Genomic DNA, 12434 nt, shown 5'->3' on the forward strand with positions numbered 1-12434 from the left:
CTCCTTTTGACTTAAAGGCCAGTTGCTATTTTTATATTTTGTTCCCAATCAGCTGATCTTGAGTATTTCTTCCTGGCCTTCTGTATTCTCTCACATTTAAATATCAAAATGGAGTCCTAGTCCCTGGACCAGGTATTTGAGCCCTCCTTCTTTCTTTTTACTACACTGACTCAAAAATTAGCTCTGTCTACACTTTTAGTAAGGACTCTACACTTCTTCCTGGTCTTCTTTTAACTATATGAAGGTTTTGTTGTTTTAAAAATAGACAAGCACATGTTATCTCAGAAAAGTGTCACTATTTGAGCTTTTATTTTATGATGTATTGGAAAGAAACTCAACCAAGACTCTGGAGCCTTGAATCTTGTTAGGATGACCTTGAACAAGTAGTTTTCCCCCTTGCGTGACAGGGTGAACTGGATAATTTTAGAGGTTTTCTTCTTTACAGTTTATTATTTTTCTTGACTTTTTCACAAATATCAAAGTGGTGTATTTTTGGGGGCTTATATGCACAGAAAACAATACTGGATAATTTTAGAGGTTTTCTTCTTTTTATTATTTTTCACAAATATCAAAGTGGTGTATTTTTTGGGGCTTATATGGATTATGCCTTTGGTCTCATGGATTACAAACTTTTAAAATTTAAAGTTCTAGAATGAGATTTCAAATGTCAGCAATATATAGGTATCCTCCACTTTCTGAAAGGTCTCGTTGTGCCACTTGGCTTTTATGAAAGACCTGCATTAGTACCTGTTTTCCTTAACTGAAAGAAATCTGTAGAGGATTTTCACTTTTAGGAAAAGAGCCATTACCATACTAATGTAGGTCTTTCTTAAAGCCAAGTGGCATCGGAAAGCAGAGGGAATACCTTTTGCTTTATGCCAGTTTGGCTTAGGAAATTTTTCATAGGAACACTCTACTTTGGATAGCCTGGGAGATCTATCATTTGTTTTTGACTCATTTAATTCTACTCATTTTATTTATTCACAGTGCTTCAACTATAAAGAATTAAGGTACCAGAAAAAGCTCTTGTAACCTATGCTAGTTAGGTCTGTACCTCACAGGAATGATTTAGAAAATGTGGTATACATGCCTAGGTTGCTTTCAGGTTGACTTTCTGAACACATTTTTAAGATCTCTTGGACATTTTACCAACCTTTGTGTAACTCTTTATACTGACAATATTTGCAGAAGTGATCCTCATAGGTGTCAGCAAATTATGGCCCATGAGCCAAACCTGGCCCACTGCCTGTTTTTGAATAGTCTGCAAACTAAGAATGGTGTTTACATTTTTAAATGGTTAGAAAAAAAATTAGAAAAGTAGTGTGTGAAAATTAAATATAATAGAAGTTTCAGTGTTCATGAATAAATAAAACATTTGGAACACAGCCGTACTTTCATTTACATGTTGTTTGTGGCTGATTTTGCCCTTACAGGCACAGAATTCAGTAGTTGTTAACAGAAACCAAGGGCTGCAAATTCTGATGTATTTACTATTTGGTCTTTTATGGAAAATCTTTGCTGTAGCACTAGTGACACTGAAGATTAAATGCAGTGGTAGAAAAAGAATGGGCAAACTAGATGTAAGATGTGATTGTGGAATAAAATAAGGATACAGAGGTTGGACAGTGGGTGAGTAGGTCCTTGGAGTTTAAGGTGTTACGATGGTTGTTACCTTTGGGGCTTGAATAGTTGTCGAAGATGCCCAGGATGCTTGTGAGAGCTGGGAGCAGAGAAGACTGCAGCAGAGATGCCAGAGTCGTGCTACTGATGGAAGGGTGGGCACCTGAGTGTCTTCAGAATGGGGAATGGGGAGATTACTATTAATAGATAGGAAAATGTAGTAAATAAAAATGCAAAACATGTTTTCCTGTACACCTTTTCAAGAAGAGTTTGGGTGTTTTTTTTTTTTTTAAAGATTTTATTTATTTATTTGAGAGAGAGAGAATGAGAGAGAGCACATGAGAGGGGGTACGGTCAGAGGGAGAAGCAGACTCCCTGCCGAGCAGGGAGCCCGATGTGGGACTCGATCCAGGGACTCCAGGATCATGACCTGAGCCGAAGGCAGTCGCTTAACCAACTGAGCCACCCAGGCGCCCGAGTTTGGGTGTTTTTTTTGAAACATTGTCTATCTTTGAGGCATTCATAAACAAGGAAAAGTATGTATGTGTATGTGTTTTCTATAGCTTTGTATTTTTTCTGTGTGCATCTGTGTGTGTGTGTGTGTGTGTGTGTGTGTATACATGCAGTTTTCCAAGTCAAATAATGAGTTCATGCTGATTCCTCTCATTCCATCCAGCATCACAAGATATGTCCCCAGCGTCTTTCCCCATCTTTCTGTGCCTTGGTTTCCCTCAGAAACACCATAGAGCTGTTGAGATCTCAATGAAAAGTGGCACCTAAAATCCAAAGTATTTTATATATATTATATATTATTACTAGATACAGATTTTTATGCATTGAACAAATGCTTCTTGAAATGGGAACATGTTCTTTTGTGAGAGGATGAAATAGGACTGTGTTGATAGAAACAGGTAACACCTATTGAGTACTTGGTATGTGACCAGGGACCATAGGCAATTTACATACATTACCCCGGATACTTCTCATATGAATCCTGTGAGGTAATTATTGTTATTAATATTAACATAGCTAGAATTTACAGAATTAGGGTTCCAATCTAGAACCCACACTATATTATATGCTCTTTTAAGTATAATTTTTACTTAGGTTGAAAAACATTCTATTAGAATATAACTCAATAATGAATCTATAACTTGATATGAAATCATAATTTGACATACTAATATTCAATCTATAAATAATCTTTCTAAGGTTAGCAAATGAGTAAAGTAAAATTGTTATATTCCTGTTGATACAAATCCTGTTGAATTCAGACCAGAATTTTACATTGCTTAATGTTATTACTCACCACTATAACCTGTGGGGATTCAGTCTAGATATATTTAATACATTGTTAAATAATTATTGTCCAGAGATTGATAATAATTCATAAACTTTGCTGTGAAGAATATGAATAACTTCAAGTACGAGAAAATGATTTTAGCTTTCTGACTTTTATTACTATGTTTTCTGTAATAGTTTAAATTGGGCATTTTTTTTCCTTACGATCTCCCAGCAAGCTGTCATAAAGTCGGGTTTTAGTAATATTGCTTACTATCAGTAATTATTGAAATTAATAAAAAATTCTTTTTAAAAGAAGCATTCTGTTCAATTTCAAGAAATCTAAAAAGAGTAAATTAGGTCTTTTTGGCCTTATATGTTCTAATGTTTGAACAGATTTTTTCGTATCTAGATTATTATAAAATGACTTATAGAACTTGGGTTTCTTTCTAACTTGTGTGATCTTGGACAAGGCAAGATCACACTTTATCCGTGAAATGAAGTGAACTCTTCTGCTGTTCTTAGCTCCTAAGAAAGCTCTTTAATTTGAGTTTAGCTTCTAGAGTGTGGTCTCTGAATCCTCCATGCTTATCATAGTTGCTGAGGCAAAAGTAGATGATCAGTTTTTGTTATTTGAATGAGGAAATCAACAAATAGAAGTCTTTTTGTGCAAAACAAAATATCCAAATGTCAGGCAATCTAATTGCTTTGGGTAACTTTTTGTTGACAGAGCATTTAGTATTTTAACGTGTACTGTTAATAAACATAATTATACTCAGTTATGAGGACATAGTTTGACCATCAATCTAATTAATATGAAATAATTCCTTACATTATTAAAAACCTTCAGTTCTATGAATTTATTGTAGTCAAATTGAAAGTAATTTTTAAACTTTTTTTTTTAAATGCACAAACCATTTAAGAGACTAATTTCCATGAACAAAGACTGTCAACTGAACTGAACTGAAGCCATTTTTTTATTTTCTATCCTCAATGTCCCTGGGACTTACTCAACTTGCTGGACCAGTGGTGAAGAACTTGTTAAATGAAGCCTGGAGGGAGGTACTGGGCTGTAGTTTAACAAGCTTTCACAGCATTTTGGTTGTTTAGTTTGCATGGCGTTCTCCAAATGAGTTTTATTGATACAAAGAACTATTGATGAGAGAGTAATCATTTGAAGTTGAGGTGTGCTTCCTAGCAATTACTTTAGAGCCTATAGAATTATGGTGATGATCTTATGATTACAGTTTTATTTTAAAGATTTTACTTATTTATTTATTTGAGAGAGAGCATGAGCAGTGGGAAGGGGCAGAGGGAGAAGCAGACTGAGCAGGGAGCCCGACATGGGGCTCAATCCCAGGACCCTGGGATCATGACCTGAGCTGAAGGCTTAACTGACTGAGCCACCCAGGCATCCCTGATTACGTTTATTTTAAAGAACTTCTTAAACTTTCTCTGGGTCTTGAGTAAAAATAGGGATAGAATTATTTGTCCCAATAAATGAGATGAAGGTATTAGTATCAAATGTGGTGTGTGTGTATTTGTCAGAAGGTCTTAGACCCAAATTTCTAGTTGCTGTGTTTTCTTATTTCTGATAATGTGAATATTAGTGGTAGTGCATGCCATTAGATCTATGAATAAGACCAAAGTATCCAATTTGTTTTTTCTCAGTTGGTTTTCTTCATTTGCATGGTGCAGGTAATAATACCACGTGTCCTGTGTAAATACCTTGGGGTAGTTAATGAAATTATATGGGTTGCTATTGAAACACTGAAAAATTAAGAATGATATATAACTAGGTATTTTATTCTATATAGCTTTCACTGCCTGTCCATAGATAAATTGATCATCTTGGACTTTGGAAAGATGCCATTTTATAAGGCCAAAAAAACTTTATAGTTAACCTGTTTACATTCTTTATCTTTGTATAGCAAATACACTTAGACATTTTTAAAGTTTTTACAGGTGCCATTGAGAAAATTTGATTTAGTGACAGTATCTTCCAGGTGAAAAAACCAAAGCCAGAAAAGATAACAATTTGCTCAAAATCATCATGTGACAAGGCCAGTCTTTGCATTCCACAGTACGATAATACGCAGAAAGAATATCTTTGGTGTGAGCTCATATATTGGTTTGTGATATACTAGTGGAAGGGAACAGATACAGACCATCCGAACTCCCAAACTGTGAAATTTTGCTTTGGACTATTGTTTTATTTTTTATTTGAATATTGTTCTTTTTGAACTCAAAATTTTTCAAATAAAATAAGCCCAACTTTAAAAGCCTGACCCAAGAGGAGCCAAAAATGTCTATGTTCTTCTCTCATGCTTCCTTATTGATCTCATTACTTCCTAAGAACATTGTCATGTAATGGATTAAAACCAGAAAGCTCAGTTGTCATTTCAGTTTTCTGCTTCAGACTTTTCCTGAGTTACAGGAGGTAAACAATTCTTATGTTTGAAAGGTTTTCTAGGCTGTGGCTTCTATAAGGAATATTTTTAAGTGTTAAGGATGGTTACTAGAGCACTTCTTATATTTCTCGAAAAATTGAAGATGTTAAGCAATAATCTTAAAACCTGAGGCAGTTATTCTCTGATGATTTTGTTAGCTCAAAGATATGTGGAACTTTGCATATTGAGGGCATTTGTAGTATATGGGTATGATTGTGTTTAGCAATACGGACACATGCTTGTGTAGTGATACAGGTTTGAAGAGGTCATATATTCAGATGTTTAAGTAAAAGGAGTGGAGGAGACATTGGAGATACATGAAATCCTGTAACTTTCAAAATGATGAAATTTCAGCTTAAGTTGCCTCATCTTGTCCTTTAAAAATGTTTTATATTCCTCCATCCCTTTATATCCTGTACCTTGAACTCCCATAAAGCTATCTCCTGCTGTTTCTCCATCTTGTTTGAGTTTATGCTGATCTTCACTACCCCAGGCAAGGAGAATAGGAAAATTAAAAGAATGAGGGCGGAGGTAGAAGGAAAAGGCATAGGAAGTAAGACTGGAATAGAATAGAGAATATGACTGAAAAGTCTACATCTATGAATATAGGCATCTTAAAACTTGCCAAATATTAAAACACAGAACCTACTTGCTTCCAACAGAACTTTCTTTTGTCATTTGAAACAATTTGTAGTAGTCAATTGAAGGGTTGGGGAGCAGATAATCTTTATCTTGAGACAGTGGTTTATCAGTTGTCTGATCAGATGAAGATTCCAGAGTTCAAGGGACTATGAAGGAAAAATAAGCTTTCACTGAGCTGTAGCTGTTAGGTATGTTAAAATTTGAAAGGATGTCCTGGAGTAGAAAGCTAGAAATTACTCTTACAGTGTTTTATGTTTAATCGTCATTTATTAAATGCTTGCTAACGCCTTTACAAGTGTGATGAATATTTTAAATATATTATTTTATCTTCATTTTATTTTATCTTTATTATTATTGAGTTTACAGTTTGGACAGAAAACGTGTCGAACCAAAGAAAACTGTACAAGACAGCTAATTTTTGCTAATTTATATAACAAATGCTCCATTAGAGAAAATTAGCACATGGGGAAGTTAGCTAGTAAGCTACCAAAGAGAGGTTCGGTACCTGACTGCTGCCTGAGCCCATGTAAGAGTACGGAGGGCAGCTGGTCCTAATTTAGGCCTCTTGGCTGAGTTTGTGGCCCAGAGCATGATAGAAGGCACTGCATTGTTTTTTGTTTTTTTTGTTTTGTTTTGTTTTTTACATTAACCTCTCTCAATCAACTTACATATGAATGGCTATATTTTCCCTTTTGCTTCTGTATACACTGTTCTTGGCTTTTTTTCCTAACACCTCTAACTTTAGGATTTACATTTTCATTCTGTAGTTCTGTCTTAAGGAAGTCACTAGGTGATCACTAGATTTCAGAACTGACACTTTTTTTGTTTTCCCTTTCTGGTCTTTTGGGTTTATGAATGAATGTTTCAAATGTGTCTTTTTTGTCCTAGATACGAAAGAAAGTGAATTACTTATTGGACATGTGTACATTAGAAGCTTTATGTGCCGTGCACTATTCACTGTTTACAAATTTATGATGTGGTTATTATTTTTCCCATTTTATAGGCAAGGAACCTGAAGATCACAGGTTAAATAATTTGCCTGAGGCTGCAGTCAGTACATGACATCAGCTGCTTTATTTCCACCATTCCATTCTTCTTTTGGAACCAAGAGTACTAAAAGGGAGGAAAAAGAGGAAATGAGAGTTTGAGAGATAGGGAGAGAGATCTGAATCTTTTCAGGCAGGGGGACACAAAGTCTGCCTTCGAATTATGGGCCAGGAGCCTCTTTGCAAATTGTTCTGCTTTCAGGAGGATTTTATGGCTTGCCAAACTGGATTTGAGTTGTGGCTCAGCTACTCACGAGTTCTGAGCTTGTCTCCTGGTCTCTCCGAACTTTGGTCTTCTCATTAGTAAAATGAAGTTAGTGCTTCTTCATAGAGTTTTGGTGAAGAAATAGAGCCCAGTGCCTGTATGTAGTAGAGAAATAGGAAATTGCATGTATATGTTATTACTAGTAAAAAAATAAATAAGATTGGCACAATGAGTAGTGGACCTTACTTTAATGTTGGAGGAAAAATTTTTCCTTCTACTATTCTAGGTTCTTTGGCTGGTCTGATAATCAAATTAACATAAGACAGATTAGCAGGAGAAAAATTTGATTGTATATGTATGGGAGCCCCACAAAGACAGGGAGACCAAAGGATAAGCTGGGTGGGCAGTTGAGGCTTACATGCCATCAGGAGCTAAGAAGTAGGATAGGGGCCTGGGATGTCACAGGGGAGGAGGTGATTCACAGGACGATAAGAAGAGCAGATGTTTGGTAATTAGATGTTTGTCCTGCTATACAGATAGGTCATTCAGATTAAAAAAAAAAAAAAAAAGGTGGTATCTTGGTAGTAGCTCTCTTTCTGGGCCAGGCTCCTTACCTAAATTCTTTTAGGTAGTTTAAAGGGAGGTAAAAGTTTTTCTTTAGTCTGCTGGGCCTTGATTGCCTTCAGCTCAAAATGGTCCACTTGTTAAAGTAGGACATTTGGGGAGACTTGTTCTGAACCCCTTCATTAGCCTCTTGTCTTTCTTTCATGATTCTGTATTTATGTCTCATCATATCTATTTGCCATCACTGAGAAAATTTCTTCTGTGTCGTTTTCTCCACACTGAAAGCAGCCTTCGTGCAGGACCCCCATGGCAAGGTCTTTGAGGGCATGAGGAAGAAAGATTGCTTTGTTCATGCCCTCGAATGGTGTGTTCTCCTTTGAATCACCAGTCTTCTTTACTCCAAAGCTGGGTGAGCTTTGTCCTCACCTTTGCAGAGAAAGGAGCAGCAAGCAGCAGTTGGCTGCTTGCCACTGGTTGCTAGGAAGGAAAGAAAGAGAGTCGGCATTCATTCTGTTCTCCGACTTTGTGACATCTGTCTGCCATCTGTTTGCTTCCTGCCTCCATTGACTTGTCTTTAACCTTCCATAAAACATCCCTAAGCTGCCTGAAAGACACCGTAATATTGACCTGGGCCTTCAGTAGATCTTCCCGTAAACCAAATACATTAAAGCTACATATCTTGTTTTGAAAGACTAGAAGCCACTTTTGTAACACCTTGCAAATCATTTCAGGTGAGCTTATGTGAATGTATGTACCCCAAACACAGGTACTAGAAAGAAAATGCCAAGGAGTGAAATTGTGTTCTGTGAGTAAATATGACAACTTCCTTCTCAAACAGACATAACCGTAAGCTGTTCTTTTATTTTCTGACGCTTCTCTCTTTTGCCTTTACCTTTTCTTCTTTTCCTTAGATTCCTTATTTTCCTTTTGTTGTTTAATGCAGGACTTGAACACACCTAATTTTTTTTTTCTTTTCCATGTTAGAGAAAATGGCAGGAGTGGGGCACCAAAAAATGTGACCAAAGTAACAGAAATGCTGAGGCATGGACAGACATTCCTGGATAACTAAAAGTGAGCTGTACTCAAATATGGGTTTGATGCCAAAATAGCAGGGAAATTAGAGCTCTGAGGAACCTTAGGAATCATAGAATTTAGCCTCTTCATTTCACAGGTGAGGAAATGATGTTCTGGAGAGCTGCCCAGAGCCATACAGAAAAGTTATCAGTGGGACAAAGGCTAGACCTTGGTCTCTTGACTTGTATTTGGCACTTTTCCATGATTGAGATGAAATTATCTCAGAATTAACAAATGGCAAATGCATCCATGACTTAATGCTGTAATGGCTTTTTAATAGTGTTTTCTTTACTCATAAAAAATGAAGTATATTTCAAGTTAGGGGATTATTATTGAATTATCACAATATTTATTACAGATTTTAACTTGCAAACTCCTCACATGTACATTAATTATAATCCAAAATTCATGGCCCAGCAGTTAGGGGACTGATTTCATTTTGGTGCCTCCATGTGGTGGGATATCACACTTTCGGATTTTGGAAGAATTTTTAATGGCATGAAAATGCTTAAGACATATTAAGCAAAAGTTTGAAATAGTATATACAGTATAATAGTAATATTGTGTTAAGAAAGCGTTATAGATGCTTAGAAAGTAAATATTAACAGTGGCTCTTTGAATATTAGGGTTATGAATAATTTTTATTTCTTTGTTTTCAAATTTTCTGCAAATGCACATAGTATCATTGAATTGGTCAATGTTATGAAAATGTAATTTATAATAATTCATTTTCCGCCCACCATCAGAAGCTATGTATATGATAAAATGACTTATCTTTGAAGCTCTGTAGTATAAATTATTATATTTTCTCTCTTTTTTTGTTCTTTGATTTTTCTGCTGTAGCCTATTTGCTAAATGTATTTTTATTCCTTAGGAAATTATATTCTGTGTGTCTTTTATCTTATTCTGGTCTAAAAAAAATACACACAAACACACATATATATTTAAGTATCCCCTTTATTTTCAGCTTTACTTGTCAGTTTTGTTCAAATAATGCATGTACACAATTTAGAAAGTCAGGTGATACCCTGAAGACAAAGTATAGCAGTTCCTGGCTTTACCTGTTTCCACCTGGAGGCTCACACTCCAGGGGGATCTTAATGCATTCAGCTATTTCATAGTAGGGAAGTTACCTCCATGTTGCTAACTAAGATGCTCTTTTTAAATTCATGAATTTTAGATAGCATTTACTTTCCTATAATCACAGATGAGGTATTAACTTCCATACCCCTCTTTACCTCTTCTCTTTTGTCCTCTTATGGTTAAATGACTATTCAGATTGAATCAGCAATTGTGTTTTCACTATTCTGACTATGTACACATTGTCTTCCCCAGACCAAATAATGTATAATTATATTCTCTTTCTTTTACAGTTTTGGTTTTTCCTTTACATCTTATTTTAAAATTAGTCATACAGTATGTTTCTCATTCTTTAAAAAGCCTTTGCTGGCTCCATTGTCTGTGGGAGGAAGTCCAAGCTCCATGTGTGTGTGGCCTGCAAGCTTCGTTTCTCATTCCTCTGTATTGTTTTAGCCTCACCAAGCACTGCTCTCTAGTCCTGCACTTCAGCTCTTCGGTACTATTTGTAGTGCCTTATGTGGGCGGGTGCATTGCCTCTTGTCTCCTTGTCTTTTCTGCTTGTTTTGAACACCTCTCCTTCCTTCTGCCTCTGTGCTTACCACGTCTTCATATTTAGGAAAATTTTCCTATCCTTTTGTGTCCACCCCCGTGTCTGGGCTGGTGTTCCATAACACCCCTGTAAACTCTACCATGGCTCTGCTCATCCCATTTTGTAGTTTTTCATGCCAGCTCTTCTCCTGAGGTCCGTTGGGTTTCCTAAGATTCTTTCAAGGGCCTGAGAAGTCCAGTACTGGGTTTTTCTATAACATCTGAAAACACCTACTAATGTTTTGCAAAACAACAGGACTTGTGGGAAAAGTAGCCTTGGAACATACCATTGAGAACCTGTGCAACTGTGTAACCAGTTTACCAACAAGAAAAATAGCAATCCTAATAAAATTTTTAGCATAGCTAAATCTACTGGAATTTGCATGTAGCATTACAGTCAGTCAGTCCTTCATAGCCTTAAACCCTAAGGTTCATCTTCCTCTGAAATTTAGGCTCTAGAAGATAATTTGCTTATGGATATTGTTTTATTTGCACATGTATATTTTTATCAAAATTTAAAAATCTGAATCTGGGTATAGCCTCAATTCATCTGTTGCTTTAATCCAGAGACATTGTCTTAACATTTTCTTCGTCTGCATTCACAGCTTTCCTAGACCCCTTGAATTGCCTTAGAGGTAGGCACTCTCTATTTTTAGCTTTTTGCTGGAAGTGTTCTTAAGTCGCTAAGGTATCTTTTTTTTAATTTTATTTTATTGTGTTATGTTAATCACCATACATTACATCATTAGTTTTTGATGTAGTGTTCCATGATTCATTGTTTGCATATAACACCCATCTTTTTCGTATATGTAAGCTGTCACTTCAAAACATGAACATGGCAGCCACCACAACTTCTTCGTTATCTGCACATCATTACCTTATATACTAAATGTGAGCTAATAATTTGCGTTAAAGAAACGATGCATTGTAGCAGATTGCACATCCTATTCCAGAAAACCTTTCCTGACCACCTCCCTCCTGGATACCTTACAGCTTTGTGTTCAGATATGTTTGTCTTTCCTATCAAAATAGAAAAGAGTCCGGCAAATCTGGCTTCAAATTTTTACGTGGCTCCTTGTTAACAAGGTGTTGTGTTTCCCAGCTTTCTGAGTACCTGGTCTCTGGTCTGTTGCAGTAGTTCAGAAACACAAATTACACTGCACTTTCTAAAATGGAAATGTAATTCTCCCTCCCTTGTTAGTATCTGTGGCTGACTCTGTTGCACCTAATAGATGTTCTTAAATTAGATTCAACTCATGGGTCTGTAGGAACTCGGGATCCTTCTGAAGTTGGTTGTAAAACTTCTCATTCATTCATTTTTTAATTAGAGAAAGGGGCCAGAAATATCAGATTCTCAAAAGGGTTCAGGCTTAAAAAAGAAAAATCACTGGCCTACATGATAAAGGTCTTATGGTGCTTGGAAGGTACCCAACTGCATAGTTTCTTAAAAGTGTCATCTGCTCTTTTGCTTTAATACCAGCCATATCCTTAGCCTTTAATTCCCTTAGTCCTTTAATTGCATGACACAATCCATGCCTTTTTTTTTTTTTTTAAAGATTTATTTATTTATTTATTTGAGACAGAGAGAATGAGAGAGAGAGAGAGAGAGAGCACATGAGAAGGGGGAGGGTCAGAGGGAGAAGCAGGCTCCCTGCCGAGCAGGGAGCCCGATGCGGGACTCGATCCAGGGACTCCAGGATCATGACCTGAGCCGAAGGCAGTCGCTTAACCAACTGAGCCACCCAGGCACTCACAATCCATGCATTTTTAAGAAAGCTTTCCTGGATCCTTGGATCCGCTTTCCTCCGGGCTCCTTTAGCAACAGTCACATGAATTGTAGTACCCTGGTCCTTTACTCATTGTTTCTACTTGAAAGTGGGCATG

At 36.4% G+C, this 12434-nt stretch overlaps 1 protein-coding gene across 6 annotated transcripts in view; it reads left to right on the forward strand.

Moving 5' to 3' along the window:
* The window catches only part of PCMTD1 (protein-L-isoaspartate (D-aspartate) O-methyltransferase domain containing 1), a 63607-nt gene that overhangs the window by 12882 nt on the left and 38291 nt on the right, over positions 1 to 12434 (forward strand). The window contains exon 2 of one of the 6 annotated variants that reach the window (XM_078072393.1): positions 8793 to 8979. The exons of the other annotated variants lie outside the window; for them this stretch is intronic. The gene's annotated coding sequence lies outside the window, so the exon portion shown is untranslated. The remainder of the gene's footprint in view (positions 1 to 8792; positions 8980 to 12434) is intronic. 6 annotated transcript variants of the gene reach the window in all.

Source organism: Halichoerus grypus, chromosome 5 (assembly GCF_964656455.1).
Source record: "Halichoerus grypus chromosome 5, mHalGry1.hap1.1, whole genome shotgun sequence".
Classification (NCBI taxonomy): Eukaryota; Metazoa; Chordata; class Mammalia; order Carnivora; family Phocidae; genus Halichoerus; species Halichoerus grypus.